General features: G+C 42.5%; 1 long non-coding RNA gene across 1 annotated transcript; it reads right to left on the bottom strand.

The window, feature by feature from the left end:
* Positions 1-11,248: 11,248 nt before the first annotated feature.
* Positions 11,249-12,102, bottom strand: LOC134737399 (uncharacterized). Its single transcript, XR_010122280.1, has 2 exons — positions 12,010-12,102; positions 11,249-11,730 (listed from the first exon to the last, which is right to left on the bottom strand). It is a non-coding gene; the product is annotated as an uncharacterized lncRNA (long non-coding RNA).
* Positions 12,103-25,345: the final 13,243 nt, after the last annotated feature.

The following is a 25,345-nucleotide window of genomic DNA, read 5'->3' on the forward strand; positions in this document are numbered from 1 at the left end:
GAGCCACTGTGCCTGGCAACCACTGATCTTTTAACTGTCTCTATAGGATTGCTTTTTCTAGAATGTCATATAGTTGGAATCATACAGTATGTAGCCTTTTGAGATTGGCTCTTTTCACTGGTAATATACATTGAAGTTCCCTCCCTGTCTTTTCATGGCTTGATGGGTCATTATTTTTTAGCGCTGAACAATATTCCATTGTCTGGATGTACTACAGTTTATCCGTTTACATACTGAAGGACATCTTGGTTGCTTCCAAGGTAATTATAAACAAAGCCGCTGTGAGCATCTATACATAGGTTTTTTACATAAGTTTTCAACTCCTTTGGATAAATACTAAGGAGCATGATGGTTGGATTACATGGTAAGAGTAAGTTTCGTTTTGTAAATAACCACCAAACTGTCTTCCAAAGTGGCCGTACCATTCCCACCAGTAATGAACGAGATTTCCCATTACCCCACATCTTCACCAGCATTTGGTGTTGTCAGTGTTCTGGATTTCAGTCGTGCTAGGTATGTAGTGACATCTCATTGTTGTTTCAATTTGCATTTTCCTGCTGTGGAACAACTTTTTATATGCTTATTTGCCATCTGTATATTTTCTTTGGCAAGGTGTCTGTTAAAGTCTTGGCCCGTTTTTTAATTGGGTTGTTTGTTTTCTTATTGTTGAGTTTTAAGGGTTCTTTGCAAATTTTGGCTAGCAGTCCATTATTGGGTATGTCTTTTGCAAATATTTTCTCACAGTCTGTGACTTGTCTTTTTATTCTCTTGACAGTGTCTTTTGCAGAGCAGAAAGTTTTAATTTTAATAAAGTCCAGCTCACCAATTATTTCTTTCATGGATTGTACCTTTGGTGTCATATCTAAAAAGTCACTGCCAGGCCGGGCACAATGGTTCATGCCTGTAATCCCAGCATTTAGGAGGATGGGAGAATCACTTGAGCCCAAGAGTTTGAGACCAGCCTGGGCAACACAGTGAGACCCTGTCTCTAAAAAGTAAAAATAAATTAGCTGGGTTTGGTGGCACAGGCCTGTGATCCCAGCTATTTGGGAAGCTGAGGTAGGAGGATCACTTTAGCCCAGGAGTTCAACACTGCAGTGAGCTATGATCACACTACACACTACTGCACTCCAGCCTGGCTGACAGAGAACTTGTTGAAAAAAAAAGTCATTTCCAAACCTATGGTAATCTAGATTTTCTCCTATGCTATCTTCTAGTTTATAGTTTTGTGTTTTACATTTAGGTCTGTGATCCATTTTAAGTTAATTTTTGTGAAGAATATATTAAGGTCTGTGTTTAGGTTCATTTTTGCATGTGGATTTCCATTATTCCAGCAAAATTTGTTTAAGAGACTGTCTTTTTTCCATTGTATTGCCTTTGCTCCTTTGTCAAAGATCAGTTGACTGTATTTATGTGGGTTTATTTCTGGGCTATCCTGTTTCACTGATCTGTTTATCTACTTTCTCACCAATACCACTGTCTTAACTACAGTCGCCTTTTTTTTTTTTTTTTTTTTTTGAGACAGAGTCACTGCTGGAGTGCAGTGCGGTGGCACGATCTTGGCTCACTGCAACCCCCATCTCCCGGGTTCAAGCGATTCTTATGCCTCAGCTGCCCAAGTAGCTGGAATTACAGGTGTGTGCCACCACACCCGGCTAATTTTTATATTTTTAGTAGAGACAGGGTTTCACCATGTTGACAAGCTGGTCTCAAACTCATGACTTCAGGTAATCTGCCCACTTTGGCCTCCCAAAGTGCTGGGGTTACAGGTGTGAGCCACCGCACCCAGCCACCACTGTAGCTTTATAGTAAGTCTTGAGGTCAGGTAATGTCAGTCTTCCAACTTTACTCTTCTCCTTCAATGTTGTGTTGTCTATTCTGGGTCCTTTACTTCTCCATGTAAGCTTTAGAATCAGTTTGTAAATATCTACAAAATAACTTGCTGGGAATTTGATTGGGATTGCATTGAATATATAGTTTAAGTTGTGAAGAACTGACATCTTGATATTATTGAGTCTCCTTATCCATAATCACAGAATATCTTTCCATTTATTTAGTTCCTTGATTTCTTTCATCATAATTTTTTAGTTTTCTTCATATAGACCTTGTACATATTGTGTTAGGTTTATACCGGGGTAGCTTACTTTTGGTGGTGTTAATATAAACGGTGTCAACATAAATGGTGTCATGGTTTTCTGTGTTTTTATTTTTGGGGTTTTGTTTTTTTTTTTTTGAGACAGGGTCTTGCTCTGTCACCTAGGCTGGAGTGCAGTGGTGCCATCACAGCTCACTGCAACCTTGACCACTGGGCTCAAGTGATGCTCCTGCCTCAGCCTCCCAAAGTACTGGGATTATAGGCATAAGCCACCATGCCCAGCCAGTATCATGTTTTAAATTTTAAGTTCTACTTGTTCATTGCTAGTATATAGGGAAGTGATTGACTTTTAGATATTAACCTTGTATCCTGCAACCTTGCTGTAATTGCTTATTAGTTCCAGGATTTTGAGTTGTTGTTATTGTTGATTCTTTTAATTGTTTTACATAGACAATCAAGTCATCTGCAAACAAAGAGATATTTATTTCTTCCTTTCCAACCAGTAAACCTTTTATTTGCTTTTCTAGTCTTATTGCATTAGTTAGAATTTCCAGTATGATGTTGAAAAGGAGTGGTGAGAGGGGGCACTCTTGCCTTGTTCCTGATTTTAGTGGGAAAGCTTCCATTTTTTTTCACCATGAAGTATAATGTCTGCTGTAGGTGTTTTGTAGATATTCTTTTCAAGTCGAGAAAGTTCTCGTCTATTCCTAGTTTACTGAGCATTGCATTTTTACTTATCATGAATAGACATTGGATTTTGCCATATGCTTTTTCTGTATCTATACCATCATGTGATTTTTCTTCTTTAGCCTGTTGATGTGATGGATTAAATTAATTTTTAAATGTTGAATCAGTCTTGCAGACCTGGAATACATTCCACTTGGTTGTGGTATATAATTCTTTTTATACATTGCTGGATTTGACTTGCTAATATTTTGTTGAGGATTTTTGCGTTTATGTTGATGAGAGATGTTGGTTTGTAGTTTTCTTGTAATGTCTTTATCCTGTCTTGGTATTAAGGTGATGCTGGCCTCATAGAATGAGTTAGGAAGTATTCCCTCTTCTTCTTCCTTCTGAAAGAAATTGTAAAGAATTGGTATAATTTCTTCCTTAAATATTTTGTAGAATTCACCACTGAATCCATGTGGGCCTAGTGCTTTCTGTTTTGGAAGCTTATTAATTATTGATTCCATTTCTTTAACAGATGTAGGCCTAGTTACATTGTCTATTTCTTCTTGTGTGAGTTTGGGCAGATTCAAGGAATTGGTCTATTTCATTTACATAATCAAATTTATGGACATAGAATTTCTCATATTATTGCCTTATTATCCATTTGATGTCCATGGAATTTGTAGCTATGTCCCCTCTTTTGTTTCTGATATTAGTAAATTGTGTCTTCTCTCTTTTTTCTTGGTTAGTCTGAATAGTGGCTTATTGATTTTATTAATCTTTTCTAAGAACCAGCTTTTGGAGTCATTGATTTTCTACACTGACTTTCTGATTTTTGCTCTAATTATTATTATTTCTTTTCTCCTGCTTGCTTCATATTTAATTTTCTTTTCTTTTTCTAGCATCCTGAGGTAGAAGCTTAAAGTATTTATTTTAGATCTTTTTTCTTCTTCTTTTTATTTAATTTTTTTGAGATGGAGTCTTGCTGTTGCCCAGGCTGGAGTGCAATGGTGTGATCTTGGCTCACTGCAACCTCCGCCTCCCGGGTTCAAGTGATTCTCTTGCCTCAGCCTCCCAAGTAGCTGGGATTACAGGCGCCCACCACCACGCCTGGCTAATTTTTGTATTTTTAGTAGAGATGAGGTTTCACCATGTTGGCCGGGCTGGTCTCGAACTCCTGACCTCAGGCAACCTACCTGCCTCGGCCCTCCAAAGTGCTGGGATTACAAGTGTGAGTCACCGCACCTGGCCAATCTTTCTTCTTTTCTAATATGTTCCTTCAATGCTAGAAATTTTCCTCCAAGAACTGCTTTTGCTGCATCCCACAAATTTCAGCAAATTGTATTTTCATTTTTATTTAATTAAAAATATGTTAATTTTTGTTGAGATGTCTTCTTTGACCCCTCTGTTATTTAAAAGTGTTATATTTAATCTCCATGTCTTTTAGGATTTTCCAGTTATCTCTCTTATTGATTTCTAGTTTAATTCCATTGTGACCTGAGAACAGACATTGTATGATTTCTATTTTTTAAAAAAAATTATTAAAGTGTGTTTTATGGCCTTGAATATGACCTATCTTGGTGAATGTCCCATATGATCTTGAGATGAATGTGATCTTGACACGAATGTGCTGTTGTCAGATGAAGTAGTCTATAGATGTTCATCATACCTAGTTGATTAACGATGTTGTTGGGTTCAATTGTGTCCTTACTGATTTTCTGCCTACTGGATCTGTGCATTTCTGATAGAGGGGTGAAGTCTGGAACTATAATAGTGGATTCATCTATTTTCAATGATTCCTGTAGTTCTATCAGTTTTTGCCTCATGTATTTTAATGTTCTATTGTTAGGCACACACACATTAAGGACTGGTATGTCTTCTTGGAGAATTGACCCCTTTATCATTACTAATGCCCTTCTCTGTCCCTGACAACTTTCCTTGCTTTGAAGTCTGCTCTGTCTGAAATTAATGGAGCTACCTCTGCTTTCTTTTGATTAGTGTTACCGTGTTATATCTTTCTCGATCCATTTACTTTTAATCTCTATGTGTCTTTATGGGCTTTCTGTAGATAACACATAGTTGGGTCATTTATGTTTGTTTGTTTTTGAGACAGGGTCTCACTCTGTTATCCAGGCTAGAGTGCAGTGGTGTGATCATGGCTCAGTGCAGCCTTGACCTCCCAGGCTCAGGTGACCCTCCACCTCAGCCACTATGCTAAGCTAACTTTTTGTATTTTTCATAGAAATAGGGTCTCTCCATGTTGCCTAGGCTGGTCTTGAACTCCTGGACTCAAGCTATCCTCCTGCCTTGGACTCTCAAAGTGGGGTTATGTTTTTTGATCCACTCTGACAATCTTTGTCTTTTAATTGCATCAGTTACACCATTGACATTTGAAGTGATTATTGATACAGCCGGATTAATATCTACCGTATTTGTTACTGGTTTTTATTTGTTGTTCTTGTACACTGTTTTATTTTTGCCTTCCACTCTTTGTCTGCCTTTTGTGGTTTAACTGAGCATTTTCTATAATTCCATTTTTTTCTCCATTCTTAGCATATGAATTCTACTTAATTTTCTTTTACATTTTTACAGTGATTGCCCTAGAGTTTGCAGTATACATTTACAACAAATACAAGCCCACTTTCAAATAGTACTATACCATTATATTTAATATATGTATAAAATATAACATGTTATATAGAAGAGGAAAGTGGAGTGACATATTAAGTCACTATACACTGATATAGTGTTGTTTGAAAGTGGGCCTGGATTTGTTGTAAATGTATACTGCAAACTCTAAGGCAATCATTATAAAAAGTAAAAGAAAAATAAGTAGAATAATAACACTATTGCCATTTCACCATACCACTGGTTGTGTGATTACCTTAAAATAACAAAATAGGCCAGGCACAGTGGCTCACACATATAATGCCAATACTTTCAGAGGCTGTGGCAAGAGACTCGCTTGAGGCCAAGAGTTTGAGACCAGCCTGGACAACATAGTGAGGCCCTGTCTCTACAGAAAAAAAAAAAATTAGCTGGGCATGGTGATATGCACCTATAGTCCTAGCTACTCAGAAGGCTGAGATAAGAGCATAGCTTGAGTCCAGGAGTTTGAGGCTGCAGTGAGCTATAATTACACCATTGCACTCCAGCCTGAGCAACAGAGCAAGACCCTGACCCTAAAAAAAAAAAAAAAAAAAAACTTAAAAAAAATCCTAATTCCACCCTTCCACTTCTTATATCATTGTCATTCATTTTACTTACATATAAATATACAGAAACACTCATATTACATAAGATATAAACATAAGCATACATAACCAAATACATTGTTGCTATTATTTTGAACAAACTGTTATCCATTAGATAATTTAAGAAAAATAAAAGTTTTTATTTTACCTTCACATATTCTTTCTTTGATGCTCTTCTTTTCTTTATGTGGCTCTGAATTCTGACCTGTATTATTTTCCTTATCTCTGTAAGAGTTCTTTTAACATTTCTTGTAAGGCAGATCTACTAGCAACAAATTCCCTCAGTTTTTGTCTGTCTGAGAAAGTCTTTATCTCTCCTTTACTTTTGAAAGTTAATGTCAAGGTTACAGAATTCTGGGTTGGTGGGATTTTTTCTCTCAACACTTAATATGTCACTTCACTTTCTTCCTGCTTGCATAGTTGCTGAGGAGGTAGAATGTAATTCTTATCTTTGCTCTTCTGCGTGTAAAATGTTTTCCCCTCTGTCTTCTTTCAGGATTTTTCTTTATCTTTAATTTTCTGTAGTTGGAAAATTATGTACCTAGGTTTAGAGTTTTGTTTTGTTTGGGCGTTTATCCTGCATTGCGTTCTCTCAGCTTCCTGAATCTGCGGTAACCATTATGTATATGTTAGACCTTTTGGAGTTTTCCCACAGTTTTGAATAGTCTAAGATTTTCTTTGCTTTCTGTTGTTATTGTTGTGTTTTTGTTTGTTTGTTTTGGTCTGTTCTCTTTGCTTTTCAGTCCTGGAAATTTCTTTTTTTCTTTTCTCTTTCTTTTCTTTTTTTTTTTTTTGAGGTGGCGTCTCACTCTGTCGCCAGGCTAGAATGCAGTGGTGCGATCTCAGTTCACTGCAACCTCCACCTCTCTGGTTCAAGCGATTCTCCTGCCTCAGCCTCCTGAGTAGCTGGGACTACAGGCACATGCCACCACACCCAGCTAATATTTTTGTAGTTTTAGTAGAGACGGGGTTTCACCATGTTGGCCAGGATGGTCTCGTTCTCTTGACCTTGTGATCCGCCCGCCTCGGCCTCCCGAAGTGCTGGGATTACAGGCGTGAGCCACCATGCCTGGCCGGAGATTTCTATTGATACATTCTCGAGCTTGGAAATTCTTTCTTCCGCCATGTCTGGTTTACTAATAAGCCCATCAAAAGCGTTCTTCATTTGTTATAGTGTTTTAGATCTCTAACATTTCTTTTTTATTATTTCTTAGGATTCTCATCTCTCTGCTTACACTGTCCATCTGTTTTTGCATACTGTCTACTTTTGCATTAGAACCGTTGGCATATTCATCATAATTATTTTAAATTCTCTGCCTGATAGTTCCAATATCTGTACTATGTCTGGTTCTGACTTACTGTCTCTTCAAACTGTGTTTTTATCTTTCAGCATGCTTTGGAATTTTTTCATGATAGCGAGATACAATGTCCCCAGCACTGGTTCCCATGGAGGTTTTTGCTGTGGTATGTTGTGATTCTCTGTATCCACCTGTCTGTCTCTCCAATTCTAGGGACAGCAGTGTGCCCTGAGCTCTCATTTCTGCTACAGATCTAAGAGTTCTTGATTTTCCAGTTTCTTTAGCTTTTTACTTGTTTGGATGGAGTGGAAAGTTCAAGTGTTCTACATTCCACTGGAAAACAATTCTTTTTGGCTTATTTCTTAAACTTTGTATAAATTGAATCACATTGTTTGCTTTTTTTTTTTTTTTTTGGAAATTTGCTTTCTTCACTCAACATCAGGGTTGAGATTCATACATGTGAATGGATGTGGCTGTGGTTACTTTATTTTCACAATAGCATTATATTACACTTTGTGACTATACCACAATTTATGTATCCATTCTTCCATTCTTGGCAAGTTGGGTTGAATGTGACTCCTGGTGAACAAATGCAAGGGTTTTACTGGGTTTAGGGTATGTGCATATTCCACCTTAAAAATAATGCCACGGCCGGGCGTGGTGGCTCATACCTGTAATCCCAGCACTTTGGAAGGCCAAGGCGGATGGATCACCTGAGGTCAGGAGTTCAAGACCAGCCTGGCCAACATGGCAAAACCCCATCTCTACTAAAAGTACAAAAATTAGCCAGGCATGGTGGCACGGGCTTGTAATCCCAGCTCCTCAGGAGGGTGAGGCATGAGAATCGCTTGAACCCGGGAGGTGGAGGATGCAGTGAGCCGAGATCGCACCACTGCACTCTGGCCTGGGGAAGAGAACAAGAGTCTGTCTCAAAAAAAAAAAAAAAAGCCTAATGGTTTTCCCAAAACAACAATTTATATACCCATTAGCAGCATGTAAAAGTCCCTGGGCTCTGTATCTTTGCCAACACTTGATATTGCCAGATACTTTAAAAATATTCACCTGGGACAATGTGGTTATTAAATAGTAAGTAGCTCCTTGTCTTAAACTACCTTTTCCCAATATACTGAGGTTGACCATTTTTTCAAATGTTTATTGGTCATTGTATGGTCTTCTGGGAAAGACGATACAATGTTGTCCTTTAAAAGATTGAATTGTCTGTCTTTTATTTATTGATTTGTAGGAGACTTCAGATATTCCAGATACTAATCCTTTGTTAAGCAGATGAAGCAGATCTCTTCTCTCTGTTTGTGACATATCTTTTAGTTTCTTTATAGTATTATATATTTTGATAGAAAAAGCTTATAATTTTAATGTAATCAAATTTATCACTCTATTCCTTTATGGCTTCCTCTTTTGCCTTGTTTAGGAAATCTTTCTATATATGCTAAGGTCATATGAATATTCTTCTATAATACAATTTTTTCTGTAATATGATTTTTAAACCATTTTAATGCCAACATGACCCTTTGTCATGTTGGTAAAAGTATAAAATGAAACTCATAGCATTACAAAGAAAACCAATTATGCTGAAATATAGTTATTAAAATATTTAAAGTGATGATACATAACATGTGTGCTTCTTCTTAATGCATTAAATATCAAGATTTAGCAGAATATCTAATAACTGCTGTAAATTTCCAGGTACTGAGTGCATAAATAATATTATGAGATACCTGCAATAACTATAATATGACATGAACATATCTGTATTTTTATTAGTGGCAAAGTCACAGATACTGCAAGGCTGCTATGGCCTGTTGTCTATGTTCATAATTGAATCTTTAATTTTTTAGTTCGGGATTTGTGAAAATAAACATTAATTTTTTTCCCATCCATGATCATGAACGTACTGAATTATGCTCAGCAACCCAGTGGATGTCTGTGGAGCCCAGGTTAAAATCCTTTATATAATATATTCTAAATTTTTAAACTGTTCATCTTTCTCTTTTTTCTTTTATCAATAAGAATTTGTTTCTTTATAGTGTATATATTTGTTTTTCCCCCTCTTTTTGACTAATTTATCCTTTCCCCTTTTGATCTGCAATATTAGTGCTGGCTTACATCACACTTCTATATAATGGGTCCATGTGTTTCTGGGCTCTTTATTCTATTCTGATTTAGATTTTGATCTATGTAAATACCACATTGTCTTAATTACTGTTGACTGTGAAGTAAGTGACATCCAATAGACAAGCCTCCCTCTTTCTTTGTTGGCTCTTCTTCGTCTTTTGCTTTTTTATGCTAATTTTTTTAAAAGCTTGTCAAATTCCATGAAAAAAAGTCTATTTGAATGTTGATGGAACTGAACTGAATCTATAAACCATTTATTTATACCTTCTGATGAAATTTTATGTATTTTTTTTTTCCATGAAAGACTTGTACCTCTTTCCCTCCACCACCACCCCCTGAGATGGAATCTTGCTCTGTCACCCAGGCTGGAGTGCAGTGGTGTGATCTTGGCTCACTGGAACCTTCAACCTTCACCTCCCCAGTTTAAGCAATTCTCCTGCCTCAGCCTCCCAAGTAGCTGGGATTACAGGTGTGTGCCACCACGCCCGGCTAATTTTTTTTTTTTTTTTTTTGGTATTTTTAGTAGAGACGGGGTTTCACTGTGTTGGCCAAGCCGGTCTTGAACTCCTAACCTCGTGATCCACCTGCCTTGGCCTCCCAAAGTGCTGGGATTACAGGCGTGAGCCACCGTGCCCAGCCATACATCTTTTGTTAGATCTACTCCTAGGTTTGTTCTCTCTCTGTCTCTCTCTTTCTCTCTGCTCACTTTTCCCCTACTTATTTGCTGCTGTTGCAACTGGAAACTGTTTTTTTTTTGAGACGGAGTCTCGCTCTGTCGCCCAGGCTGGAGTGCAGTGGTGCAATCTCGGCTCACTGCAAGCTCCACCTCCTGGGTTCACGCCATTCTCCTGCCTCAGCCTCTCCGAGTAGCTGGGACTACAGGCGCCCGCCACCACGCCCAGCTAGTTTTTTGTATTTTTAGTAGAGACGGGGTTTCACCGTGGTCTCGATCTCCTGACCGCGTGATCCACCTGCCTCGGCCTCCCAAAGTGCTGGGATTACAAGCGTGAGCCACCGCACCCGGCCTAGAAACTGTTTTTTTAAATTATATTTCTTATCTCTTCGTTGCTGGTGTATAGAAAATCAACTGATTTTGAATATTGATCTTTTATCCCTTAAACTTACTAAACTCACTTATTAATTCTAATAATTTAGCTGTGGAATCCTTGAATTTTTTTATGAAAATAATCTTTTTTATTTTATTTTATTATTATTATACTTTAAGTTGTAGGGCACATGTGCACAACATGCAGCTTTGTTTCATATGGATCCATGTGCCATGTTGGTGTTCTGCACTCGTCTTTTAGCACCTTCAGTGAATATCTGTTTTGCTTCTTTGATTCCAAGTGTTATATCTTTTGTTTCTTTTTCTTGGTTTATTGTTCTGGCTAGTACCCTCAGTACAGTATTGAATAGAAGCGGGGATTAAAAAAAAAACTGTTAACCTTTAAGTATGATGTTTGTTATGGATGTTTGGTAGAAATTCTGCATTAGGTTGAAGAAATTTCTATTTCTAGTTCACTAATTTTTTAAAAAATCATGAGTGGATGTTATTAGGTCTTTTGTTTGATTTTGTTCTTGAAGGTGATAAACAGGAAAGCATGTGTATATGCCAATGGAAAAGACCCACTAAGAAAAGGGAAATTGAGGATGCAAAAGAGAGGAAATAACCCAAACACAGAAAGTCATCGAGAAGGCTGAGGGTGGATTCGTATACATTTCTTTAATGATACAAAGCACTTAACATAATGCCCGGTCTATTAGTTTCCTATTGCTGTAACCAATTACCACAAACATAGTGCATTAAATCAACACAGATTTATTATCTTACAGTTCTGGAGGTGAGAAGTCTAAAATTAGTTTCACTTGGCTAAAGTCAAGGTATAGGCAGTACTGCATTTCTCCCGGACGTGCCACAGGAGAATCTGCTTCTTACCTCTTCCAGCTTAGAGACTGCCAACAATCCTTGGCTTGTGGCCCCTTCCTCCATCTTCAAAGCCAGTTGCACAGCATCTTCAAATCTGCTTCCATTATCACATTGACTTTTCCTTATATAAGAACCTTTGTCAATGATTAAGCCCATCAGATAATCCAGGATAGTCTCTCCATCTCAAAATCCTTAATTTGCCAGGAGCAGCAGTGCATCCCAGTAGTCCTAGCTACTCAGGAGGCTGAGGCAGGAGGATTGCTTGAGTCCAGGAGTTTGAGACTGTAGTGTGCATGATAATGTCTATGAACAGCCACTGCATTCCAACCGAGGCAACATAGCAAGACTCTGTCACTAAAATAAGAAAAAAAGAATCCTTAATTCAATCACATCTGCAAAATCCTTTTTGCCATATAGAGTAATATTCACAGGTTCCAGGGATTAGGATGTGGACATCTTTGGGGTTCATTATTCAGCCTCCCATACTCAGCATACATTGGATGAAACCCATATTCACTGGGTTTGTAGGTCAAAAAAGGTTCAGTATTGGCACTTCCATGTGATTCCACCTAAGGGTTCTCTATATATAGGAGTTACTATTAATACCAATAACAAAAGAGGAGATAATTTTACCATAAACTGCCAGCTCTGGGCCTGTCCCTGTTGTCTGAGGAACAGTGTTTTGGGCAATTTCAGCTGACTGTCTGTGTTAGCTGAGCCCTGGGTTTTCAGTACTTCCTGTACTTTAGTACTTCCTGTACCTTAGTACTTCCTGTACCTTAGTACTTCCTGTGTCACTGCCCTGGAAGCATAGGCAGGTTCCTCCCCAAGGCCATTTGCCTCCCTGCTATCCTGGAAGAAGCCTGCTAAAGAACTGCAGAAAGAGACCCTCCCTTCTGCCCAGCTACAGGGCTCTGTACTCCATAGCATCAACACTGTTGAGGAAAAGGCAGCTCCCAAAACTTTCCGTGTTGCAAACGTGTTTGGTGCAGTAAAAAGTCTGCGGCATTGACGCACTCTGCCATATTAAAGCCTGAAGCCAAAGGAAAAATAAAAATCAGTGATATTGAGCTTCTCTTTATTTAAAATCTGATTTTTTTTACCATGAATATTTTAGTTATTTTGACTTTTAAAAAATATTGCATTAAACTATTATTTATCCTGGCTACTAAGTTTTTTGGCATTCCCTTAAATTTTGCACCCAAGATTTCATTCTCCTTACACTAATTCCCACCCTGGTCTGTGAGTTTGTATTTGCAGATATTCTGTCTGATTGATGATAGTTTTGGAGGGACACTCCCGGCAAAAGTTCAAACTTTATCTGTAGAGGGAAACAAGGTGGTTTTAGGATTTACCGAAGTAACGAGAAAGGAAAGTCGCCCTCAACCTCTAAAATACCCCCTTTCCGAGTGACTCTCTTGGCTGCCAATTGCCTTCTCCAAGTGAAAAAGAATAAACTAATTTCATACCTATTCAGTCCAATAAAGCTCATTGTCCTACCTCCACCTCCAGTGATAAGAGACAGGAACAGTTCATTTTCCATTGCTAAGCAACGGCAAAAACAGCGCCCGGCATCTGTGCCCGGCCTCACCGGCTGATAGGGATCACTGTCTAAAGTTCTTGTTTGCATTTTGAAGTCAACAATAATTGCGGTTCTCTATTAGTGTTCATTAAGATGGTTTATGGCTGGACTAACTCCAATCTCCACTCAGCGGTTTGAATGCGTTCTCCTCCCAGGGAAAGAAATACTTGGCAATAAAAACCCTGCGCTGATTTCCTCCCCTCATTTCCCCTTGCTGGGCTGGGAAACGATGGTCGCCATCAGCAGTTCCCTGGCCGGGGAGAACAAGGCGCCTGTTGAAGGTTGTGGAAGAGAGGGGTGGAGAGGAAGCCTCTGCCCTCCTGGAGCTGGCTTCCTTCCACTCCACGCTGAAAGTAGGCCAGTGGAGCAGAAGTCTGCTGGGGGAAGTGAGCTCTTGCTGTTCACTGGGGCGGAGAGCACTACCCAATATTCCTAACGCCAGCCCTCAAGTGTGGAAAGAACCTTCCCAGCCTCTTTCCACGGACTCAGTGCCAGGGAGAAGCACTGCCCTGGGACGTGATCAGCTCCTGCCTCCCTGGCCCGGGACTGGGTCAAACAGTGGCCTCAGTGTGATGGCAGAAAGTTGCAGGCAGCTTGAAAGGGCCGCCCTTGGATGCAATTCCCAGGTGTTGACTCACTCGCGGCGGCTGAAAGACTGCCAGCCCCGGCCAGGAGCAGGCCGGCACCTTTACGCAACCTCTCCTCATCCCCAGCTCTGAAAATACAACCAGAAAGCAGCTTAAAGCAAGTCATAAGGATGTCGTTCTCCCTTTTAGACCCCATTCCAAGACACCCTTCCACGCTCGGCGCTTTTCAGAGCAAGCGTGGCCTGGCCGTTATGGTCCTCTCCTAGCCGGAGAGAATTTTAGGGCCATCCTGGAAAACAAGCCCGCTGGCGCCCCCTAGTGTGCCCGGGAGCAAACGCCATTCAAATTTGTGTCTCGGGGAGGCCAGGCCAGGTGAGTGGGGTTCGAGAAACGGATCCAAGGGATCAGGGCAGGAAAGTTTAATTCCATGAGGTCTGGGGCAAGTAACAGAAAATCACACTTACAATCCTGATTCCGTTTATGACCTAAGAAATCGCTGTTCTTAACTTCTCTCTCGTGCTGTCCTCTGACTCAAATCTCTCCTGCCTGGTTGCTGGGGAGCAATAGCATCTTGGTGCCTCTATTACTGAGGGAAAGTGAAGACTGAGTAGTCAAAATACCTTAACCTCATTGAGAAGTTACAGAATGACCCTGTCTTGGGGTCGATATGTGCAGAAGCTTAATCATCGGAAATCAAGAAACTGTAAGTCCAAGATCATTTGCTTTGCTACTGTTGCTAAAATGTCTTCACCCTTCTGTTGAGTACAGAGACACTCTGCGGCAATGATTCCCAAGCAACTGGAAGGTTAAGAAGATCTGAACAGCAAGTTCCTTGTATCCTGGTAATTCTGTAGTTCTTCCTCTTTCCTTCTTCCTTTTCTCTGAAAAGCAAGGAAGACAGAGTTCAGGTAAATGTGAGGGAAAAAAATCTTTTGTCAGGATAAGCCAGGGCAGGATGGGGGCTGGAGTATGATGGGGGTATCGAGAGCCGTGAAAATCTTTAAAAGAATTGGCTGCCACCTGCCTAGGATAACTAGGAGGTTTGCCTACCTAAAAGCTTGGACGCCTGACCAAATGGTCCCTTGAAGAATCTTCCCAAGTGGCTGGGCGTGGTGGCTCATGCCTGTAATCCTAGCACTTTGGGAGGCCAAGGCAGGCAGATCACCTGAGGTCAGAAGTTCAAGACCAGCCTGACCAACATGGAGAAACCCCATATCTACTAAAAATACAAAAATTAGCTGGGTGTGGTGGCACACACCTGTAATCCCAGCTACTCAGGAGGCTGAAGCAGGAGAATTGCTTGAACCCAGGAGGCAGAGGTTGCAGTGAGCCGAGATCATGCCACTGTACTCCAGCTTGGGTGACAGCGTGAGACTCCGTCTCAAAAAAAAAAAGGAATTTTCCCAAGTTGATTATCTTGATGAAACAGTCAAGAATAGGGATGGCAAATAGGTTTCACATTCCATACCAACCTTAGTCAACTGAAAAGTCCAAAGCATAGTATTGAGAGTGTTCCTGAAAGTTCAGTTTGAGACAAAGCATCTTGATTGATTTGTAATGTCTGCCAGGAGCACACAATAGATAGGTGGTGGCATACATACAGCTAGGCAGGAAGATGAGAGGGTGTTACATGTCAGAAAGCCATGCCATTGTCCCTTTTTCTTTCTTTTTTTGTTGTTTGTTTGTTTGAGAAAAGCTCTCACTCTGTGAGGCTGGAGTGCAGTGGTGTGATCATAGCTCACTGTAGCCTCGAACTCCTGGGCTTAATTGATCCTCCTGCCTCAGCCTACAGAGTAGCTGGAACTACAGGTGTGTGCCACCATACTGAGCGAATTTTTTATGTTTTGTAGAGACAAGGTCTCACTATGTTGCCCAGGCTGGTATCAAACTCCTGCGCTCAAGTGATCCTCCCGCCTGAGCTTCCTAAAGTGCTGGGATTACAGGTGAGAACCACTGCACTCGGCACCCATTGTGCCTTTTGATGCTACTGTTTGATAATTCTTGTATTTGAGGACTGTACTGACAGTGTCACTTTTCCAACTTCCTGTGTTAGGGTTGAGGGAACTTACTTTTCCCATCTTCTGCTTTCTTTTTTTTATTATACTTTAAGTTCTAGGGTAAATGTGCACAATGTGCAGGTTTGTTACATATGTATACATGTGCCATGTTGGTGTGCTACACCCATTAACTCATCATTTACATTGGGTATATCTCCTAATGCTATCCCTCCCCCCACCCCACAACAGGCCCCAGTGTGTGATGTTCCCCTTCCTGTGTCCAAGTGTTCTCATTGTTCAATTCCCACCTATGAATGAGAACATGCAGTGTTTGGTTTTTTGTTCTTGCAATAGTTTGCTGAGAATGATGGTTTCCAGCTTCATCCATGTCCCTATAAAGGACATGAACTCATCCTTTTTTATGGCTGCATAGTATTCCACAGTGTATATGTGCCACATTTTCTTAATCCAGTCTATCACGGATGGACATTTGGGTTGGTTCCAAGTCTTTGCTATTGTGAATAGTGCCGCAATAACCAACAAACCATCTTCACCTTTCCTAGTTTATAGAGCCTCTTAGCTGAGCTGACAGCTGATGTGGGATAGCAACAGGTAGAGGTGAGAATGCACCTGATTCTCACCTTTCCTGAGATTATATGGAGTGATGGCTGAATCCCCAAGTACAAATTGAATGTTGACGGTATGACCAGGAGGCTGGTAAGTGCTAGAGCCATGCAGAGAAAGAAAGGACGGTACAAAAAGTTTCTAATACACCTCTCCTTAGTTACTCACTCCACGAGAAGCAGTTGGAGAACAGCAGCACAACACAATCCCTCCAGAAGCAGAAGCAGGAGAAGTGGGTGGAAGTGAAGCCATCCTCTCCCTCTGACCCTGCAGACCCTCGTGCAGCCATGGATCAGAAGCAGGAGGTTGCTGAGGGCCTGGCTCAGCTCTGAAGCTGTGCATCATGTCCAGGGGGCTCGCTTGGCCTGCCACAGAGCACCGAGGAGTCCTCATACGTCCCTTCCAAAGTGTATTTTGAACCATTCTGGTTCTCTTCACTGCCACTATCACCATTCCAGTCCCAGTCCCAGTCAACTCTCCGGGACAAGGCACTGGCCTCCTAACATCCCTCCCTGCCTCTTACCTCCACCTCCCACCCATCACTCCACCCTCTCGTCTGGAGCCCACTCTCCAAATAGCAGGCAGCAGCATGGCCTTCCTGAACACAAGTGACTCCAGCATCACACACATCACCCTCCCCTGGTTTCCCTTTTTTCTCCTAAATACTGCACGATGGAGCCACAGCTACCCTCTCTGGCCCATCCTGCCCCATCCCCTCTCCCCTGAGCTCTCACCCTTTGGCCACAGTGGCCTTTATGTGGCCCCTCAAAGTGAATACTCCTTCTTCCCAGGACCCTTACGCAGACCCTTCACTCCTAAATCTCTTATCCTCCCTCTCTGTTCCCTCTTTAGTTTGCTGACACTGTCTGTTTCTCCATCTCTCAGCTTGAATGTCACCTCAGGGAACTCAGGCTAGTTTGAGTCCCTTTTGTTATAGGTGCACATAGCGCCTTATACTCACCTTAGGAGCACCTATCACAATTATAGCTAATTATTTGTAAAATATTTGCATAACATCCATTCCCTGCTAAATGAAAGGGCTTGTGAGAGGACATCTGGGACTTCTTATTTCCTGCAGTGTCTCAAGGGCTTAGTGTGGCCCCTAATACAGTTTCTAGTGTGTATTGGAAGGTTAGTATTTATTGAATAAATTACGAAATGAAGGGAGAGAGGGGTGGATGATGGATAAACGGATGGGTGAATGGGACTTTCTGAGATTAGAGTTGGCTGCTGCCTTGCCGGGCATAGCGAAAGAGAGAACGCCTATTGACTTGGTGTCATCAGGCAAGGCGGGGGCAGGCAGGGGAGGGGGTTGACCAGGACACAGCAAGGGCAGTTGAAGGTCACAGTGTCATTTCCCGGGAATCTGAGGTTTGCCTTTCCAAGACTTCCAGGGACACATGTCTAGAATCCCATTTCCAAAAAAGTTTCAAAAAGAAAAATCCACATGAGAACTTAATAGATCAGAGGGAAGGAAGTCAAACTTTGAGCATACATTCATGTTGCTGGGAAAGCCATTTAAAAATAGGTCACATTTCTGTGCTTTTGTGGCTGCTTTTGAGCCATTCTAGCCTGCCACAGCAACCTAATTGCCAAACAATATGTTGCTTTGCTGTGGGACCATCTGAAATTTAAGAAAGCAGACAAGTCTAGCAGTTTCGCAAGCCTATTTTTTTAAATAAGGCAGACTCCAAAGCCTACTACCCACTAATTGGTCATGTAAATTACTACCTTCTGTATCAGTTGCAACACAAGGGAAAAAGGAATATAATATTGTTTTCACTCCCTAGGACCTATTCAGGCGTCTTAGGCCTGTGCTGCCAATATTTTTGATGAGAGGGTTAGGGAGCAGGGCTTGAATTATTCAGCACTGGGGAAAAGCCCAGTGGGGTCTTCCAAAGACTAACCTTGAGGACGGGTTCAAGGATTCATCCATGGTTTCCCAGACTTCCTGCCAAGGTCTGGGTCTCTTCTCCGGGTAAGGGAATGCACTCTGCATTGGTTTCTCATTTGATCACACCAGGGGATATGGGTTCCATTATGCCATCAAGGTCCATTCAAAGATTGGCTGATGGACGTAAAGAACAGAGAACAGGGACATGATATCTGCAGCCACTCCCTGCAGGACTCATGTGGACAGGGAGAATCCTATTCTAGGTTACTGAGAAGGACAGTGTGGCTGAGAGAGGTGCCCTACTCCATGTCCCCACAGCAGCCTGCAGCTCCCACCCTGCACGGTGCTCAACAGTCCCAGACAGGCAGCTCTGTGAACAAAGGGACCATATCTCCCTCATTAGAGCTGTGCCCCCATGCCTAGCACAGTGTCCAGCTTCTAGACACCAGTGAATAGGTGTTTGCTGATGAAGGAAAAATACATGAAGCTTCATGGATGTAGATATGAGCTGAATGCCAATCAGAACTTTCTAATCATTAGAACTACCCAGCGATAGAGTGGGGCTGTCTTGAAAAGTACCAGTTCAGGTAATCAGTATAAATCTGAGTGCCACTGGGGCAGCCCTAAAGCATTTGACAGCAGGAGACAGCATCACATCAGTGTTGGGTCCTTGGACTCTGGGGTCACACACACCTGATGTGAGTCCTGGATCTGCTGCCTATGATTTCAAGGCATTTTGCCTCAAAGTCTGCACCTGTAAAATGGGGAAATAATTCAGTTTGAGTCCCTTTAGAAAAAAGCCTGAGAAGGACGTGAGTGCAGGCAGTTTATTCCAGAGGTGATCCAGGGAGCAGGAGGGAAGCGGTGGTGAGAGTGAAACAGACAAGGAGAAGCCCACAGAGCGGGGGCTGTGAAGCCCTGCCAGCCAAGTGGGCCTGTCCTGTTGGGGGGCCTTGGAGAAATTACGAGGAACGTGCCTGGGAATTGTCCATCTGAAGGGTGAAAGGCTTGACATGTCTCTCCCACTGCCCATCCCCATCCTTTGATGCAAACTCCTTGCTCCTCCAGGCTGCACCTACTTTGGGGATGAAGCCCCTTCCTCCGTCCTGAAATTCAAGGGCACTGGAGATGGGGAGGTGTGCATCCTGGCAACAGCTGAGGTCAGAGGAAGGTGGAGGGGGTGTGGCTTGGGCACATCTGCCTTGAAGATTTCCATTGTTACAGGATGGAATGAGAGCTCCACAAGGGAGGGACTGGTCAAGACCATATAAATATATTTTGAATTAATACATAAGGACGGAATAAAATAATATTCTAAAATGCTTAATAATGTACTGAAAATAAAATATCAAATGTTATTGTTATAATTATTAATTTCTCTTTATTAATAGACAATGATGCTTTTCAAGAGGAATGGGAGTTGTTTGGGATAAATGTGTAACATTTAGGCTTGTGTCTTTGCTTGGAAGACGCATTGTTTTGGAGAAGGTCAAAGTAGTTCTGGCCTTGAGCTACAGAATGAAAACTCGAGTTAGGCCAGACGTCTGGGTACATTGGAGCTTCTCTTTTGGCTTTTAGTGAAGCCACTGCCTTTAATACTCTCCGACATGTGGCTTGATAGTTTTCTGAGTTGACCTGACAGTTTTAAAGCAGGAACAATGGGAATGTGTCAGAGAGAATTACCTGGCAACCCCAGATGTCCTAAAATGGTGGTTGAACTAGGGACTTATGAAAAAAAGTGCGAAAAGTTGTGAAGATGCCCCCATGCCATCAAACTCAAACCCTACCCCAATATGCAAAAAGAAAAAGTGGCAGAAACATTTTTTATCCTGTAAATCCGCTCCTTGAACCATCTGAGCTAGCTTCAGCTATGTTCACCATCACATACCTCCTGAATGAAGGTAGAGTCCCAGAACAGAAAGAAATGCAGAGGTGAGTGACAAGCGGTAAGGACTCCTTGTTTTCTTGCTAGACAAGGCCCAATGTGTAGAGCTGCTTTTTGAAAATCTGTGGTCTTGAACTGGATATGTGACTAAAATAAATCTCTTGCCCACCTTGCCTTAGAGAAGAAGGCAGGCGATGCCCCCTGGGGAAGCCCATGTACCCAGGATATGATGAAAAGAGAAAACAAAAAGCAATGGCTTAGGAGGAATGGATAGGACTGCCCATAAACACCTTGGTGTGGCTTCCTTAGCTTTAGAATTCCCAGACAATACATAGATTCCTTCCCTCAGGGAGGGTGGCTTGGTTATGAGCCCATTCTAGCAGTCACTTTCCGGTTTCTGCAATTGCCCAGTTAGTGTTTTCACACGACATGTGTCAACACCCTACTGTGTGGACTCCCTTGAAGATGGCAGATTCCAATTTTCAGGCATTTGATTTCAGGCCTGGAGAGATGGGTGCCAGAAGCCAGCTGTCTATTTTCCTGTGACGCAGGGTGTACAGTCCCACCCACTGACCAAAACAAACACACCTGGCTCACAGTGGCAAGATGCAGCAAAAGAAGGCGTTTTAAAAATACATTCGCATGAGCTGCCTTGTCAATACTAACACATTCAGGAAGCTGAAGGTGGCTCCCGAGACGGCTATGTTAACTCTAGCATTCAAATATTTAGTGGTGAGTAATTACTGTAATAATTAATTTCCGTTGCTTAATCTAGCAATCAGGCATGTCACTTTACACATGGGAAAATGTTGGTCCCTGCAGGAACATGTGTGTGTGTGTGTGTGTGTGTGCGTGTGTGTGTGTGTGTGTGTATAAAATACAGCCCAGCAATTGCTATTTAGCTAAGATGTGGAGATCAGTTTGTGGAATAAATGAGATGCTTTTAGTTTTCTTTGTAGTCATAGCTTTGAGAGAAAAGCAGAAAGGAGAACAAAGAGAACCAAAAATTAAATGCCCCAAACTTCAAATGCCATCTTTATGATAACTTTTCCAAAGTTGGGTTTGATCAAATGTTATAATTCGAAGCTTTGTAAATGAAAATCTGAAAGCAGCTGATCTTACCCAAATCCTGCCCTGGGCTTTCTAGAGCTGAACTGCTCAGTAGAAATATAACATCACTTAAAAATATACTCAAGAGAAAAATATTAATCGGATACCTTACATTCTTTTTTTCTTATGAGTCTTTGACATCTGCTTGGTCTTGCCACATTTCAAACGCTCAACAGAGAAGTGACTAGAAGCCTCTCTATTGGCCAGTGCAGAGACACAGGATAGTGGACAGATTCACCTCTGTGAAGCCATCACTCAAACAGAGATGATTACATTGTCATACAAGAAATTGACAATGTGGTTTTGTGTATCCAAGGATGATTTGACTCAATTAAAGCATTTATTGGGCACCTTGATAGGCTGAAGTAGGGATCACATCTTTCCCATCCTTAAACCTTCCTTTTGCATTAATTTTTGTGTGTGTTGGTTTTTATCTTCCCAGGGTGGAGAGCATAAGGACCCAGTACATGTTGGGTGAATGCCCAGCCCCATGCGTTGGGGGATACAAAGAAAGCCTTGAGATTGACTCTGAACTTAAGGACTTGCCATCAGGAAGAAGAGGCTGTATCAACACAAAATGGTGGGAGAACATCATGTTAAATATGGTGAAATGGAAGGGAGGTCAATGCCAGTTGTATTTACTAGAGATACATTCTAGGGAACAATGAGGTCCTGAAAGTCTGACTCGGGTTTGGGCAGGGCCATAAGCAAGTCACTGGGGAAGGGGAAATGCACTCTGGGGAGCCAGTGAACATCCACCCTCCTCCATACTCTGAGCCTGACGCAGGCCTGCACTTGCGTTGCTCTAAGGCCAGCCAAAAGTCCAAGCCGTTGTGCCTCAAGAGCAACCAGATTCACCTAATGTCTAAAAGCCTCCATTTCTCTTTTTTGTCTTTTAGGATTTCCTTTCCTCACCCCCTAGGGTAGTCATCAGTGCTGTGTCCTGAGGATTTCTAGTCCCCCACCTTGTGGTAGGGTTGTACTTCTGGTCCTCACGTGAGTGGGTGGGGCATGTGACTGGTTCTGACCAATGACAGAGTAGAAGTGAAGTGAGTCCTTCTGGGCCACAGCATTTAACTGCCTGTGTGCGACCCTCCAAGGCTCTTTCAAGAACTGGCTGGCCGGGCTTGGTGGGTCACTCCTGTAATCCCAGCACTTTGGGATGCCAAGGCGGGCAGAGGGCAGATCACTTGAGGTCAGGAATTCGAGGCCAGCCTGGGCAACATGGTGAAACCCCGTCTCTAATAAAAACACACATACACAAAAAAAATTAGCCGGACGTGGTGGCAGGCACCTGCAGTCCCAGCTACTCGGGAGGCTGAGGCAGGAGAATGCCGTGAACCCAGGAGGCGGAGCTTGCAGTGAGCAGAGATTGCGTCACTGCACTCCAGCCTGGGCGGCAGAGCGAGACTGTCTCTCAGAATTAGTAATAATAATAATAAAATAAAATAAAATACAAAAATTAGCCAGGTGGCGTGATGGCAGGCGCCTGTAGTCCCTGCTACCCAGCAGGCTGAGGCAGGAGAATCGCTCGAACCCAGGAGGCAGAGGTTGCAGTGAGCTGAGACTGCGCCACTGCACTCCAGCCTGGGCGACAGACAGAGACTCTGTCTTAATAATAATAATAATAACAAACAAACAAAAACAACAACAAAAAAAAAAGAAAGAAAAGAACTGGCTTGAGGTGGTTCAAGCCAGTTCTTGAGGTAACTACAATGATTAGAGCCTTTCTGCCCACACAAATCGACATGTCTTGGGAGTCAGGAACAACACATCATTGTTGCTTTACAGTATCTCATTCCTGAGATGTGACCGAGCCCATCTTCGCTGATACGGCCCCTCCGTCCAGAGAGCACATGCTCTTCTTGGGGTGGGTGTGTTTGGAAGAGGGTCGGGAAAGTAATGTCTCTCAATAGACATTCAGAATCAAGGAATGCCTTTCCCCTCAGCTAAGGGGAACCCCCTCCATGGTCACCAGAGATGTTAGTGGCCCCCTTCCCAGAAATGGAGGCTTAGAACAAACCTACCTCAGTGCTCATGCTGCTGTTCTGCCCATCCCAGGGAAGGCAGGCAGAGCCACTGCGAGTCGAAATGGGAAGGAGATGCAGAGACCTGTCCCAGGCAGAGAGCAAGAAGAAGACAGTGGTCTGGCCCACTGGTGGGAAGAAAACTAAAGGCCTGGAGCCAATGAGTGTCTTGACTGATTATGAACCTGCTGCCCAGACTTCCCTCTCCCCTGACAGCCCTAAAGCTGCCTCCCAGGCACCCCCCTTCCTTTGCTTCACCCTTTCCAGACTGTCCTCCAGTCCGATTTTTACCTCGACAGGTGAGCGACAGGTCTTGTACATTCAGTCAGCAACAGGTCTTATACACTCTTACATTCAGTTAATAAGCATGCACTGAAGGCCTGCCTCCTATGCGCTCATCTATAGGATAAATAACAGCACGGCGTGTAGTCCTGCCCCTAAAGCGTTCCATCTGTTGGAGGGGAGAGACAAGGAAAGCTAAAACTCCTGAAATGAGTTTTATGTGCCAGGATAGACAGGCCAGAGGGGTTAGAGGAGCCCCTCACCCAGCCTGAGAAGTCAAGGAGGGCTTCCCGGCAGTGGTGAGACAGCAGCCGCTGGACAGAGTTCAGGGAGAGACACTCCAGGTGGACACAGCAAGGAAAGTAAACTTGCAAAGGAATGAAGCTGAGAAAGCTGAGCTGGACCCATTTGGAGAGTGTGATGTGGCTGGGATGAGAGGTACAGGAGGTGTGTGGGTACCCAGTCAGATATGAGACTGGAAGGGAGGGAGCATGGCCAGGTCACCAAGGGCCTGGCGGTCACCGTGGCAATAGTGATGCACAGCAGCCAGTGAAGAGCTGCTGCAGAGATTTAAGTAAAGGGATTCCTGGATCAGCCTTGCATGTAGTTGGGGAGGGGAAAGAAGTTAGGTGTGATCTGGCCAGGCAGGAAGAGACTTTCTGTGTGTATTTGTGTGTTTGGGTGTTTGCTGGTGTTAAGTAGAACTCTCTGACAGCACAGGTGCTATGAAAAGATGGGCTCTGAAACAAAACACAGAATGAGGGAGCAGGGCAGTGGATGACATAATTTTTTAAAACAAATTGGTTTGCAATTCAATTTTGTGCACATGACTTTTTGTCTGGATGAGGGGCTAGGGAGCAGAGGGCGGGTGGGATGGTGAAGGGAGAGAACCACAAGACACACGAGCCTAAAGTGACAGAGGCCAGCTAAGGTGCAGGCACATAACTAAGAAATAGCCTGAAGTGAGGAGGGCTGAAGGGCTCTGAAGATAGGGACGTCCACTATGAAATTTAAAAATGATCAGTGGCACCGCACTGCAGTGTAACCCCACTCCCAGTCCACTGCCCACCAATCCTCACCAGATGTACCTTCCCTTCTGTGTTGATATGGGCCAGAAAGAGGGAACAATCATGAGGCATGAGATGCAAAGTGGAGCCAGAGAAGTCAGGAGAAGTAAGAAATGGGGGTCTGGGGTGATAAGAATCAAGGAAGGTCCCACCACTGAGGACTTTTGGAGATGGAGCAGGGTTTCTATCACATGTTCATCGGGGCTCAAGCCAAATTCCTTTAAGGTAATAAAGGAAATAATGAGCTCGGAGGTCAATAGCCACTTAGGCTATAATAATACTGTGGGAAAATACAAGGTAAAATATTGTCTACATTTACTTTTAAACAGTATAGATATAGGCGGTATATGTGTGTGTAAGTTAACTTTAAGTGATACACAGGGCAGGAAGGTGGAGCAATTAGTAAACATAGGAAGACCCTAGGCTTCAAAAATTGCTTTCCAAGTCTTCCCCAGAGGGTTTGTTCATTAAGAACTAGAAAAAAGATTTCTTTTTTGTTGATGGTGAAATGGGTGGTGTTAATGGGTAGTGGCTAGAAAGATACACGCAGGGGTATCTCCATGCTTGCAAGAAAGTAGCATGGGAATCTAGTGCCCTAGGTTTACAGCTGTGGTCTTAGTCTCTCCTCTTTCCCCGGGGTCCTCCCCACAACACACTCAACAGAGGATTCTGTTACCTGATCAGATACCCGTTAGTTGATTCTGCTATCAGAATATTGTTGCATTTGCTTCAGATGAACCTAAATGAGAATATACTGCTGTAACAAAAGCACAAGTCCCCCAGCCCAGTAGAGTATAATACAGAAGTTTAAAGAAGACGGTTTGTTTCTCTCTTAAATAAGCATCTCTAAGTGAGAGATCCTGGTTGATGGAGCAGCTCTGCTCCATGCAATGATTCAGGGATCCAGGTTCCTT

The sequence above is a fragment of the Symphalangus syndactylus genome, chromosome 8 (genome assembly GCF_028878055.3).
Source record: "Symphalangus syndactylus isolate Jambi chromosome 8, NHGRI_mSymSyn1-v2.1_pri, whole genome shotgun sequence".
NCBI lineage: Eukaryota > Metazoa > Chordata > Mammalia > Primates > Hylobatidae > Symphalangus > Symphalangus syndactylus.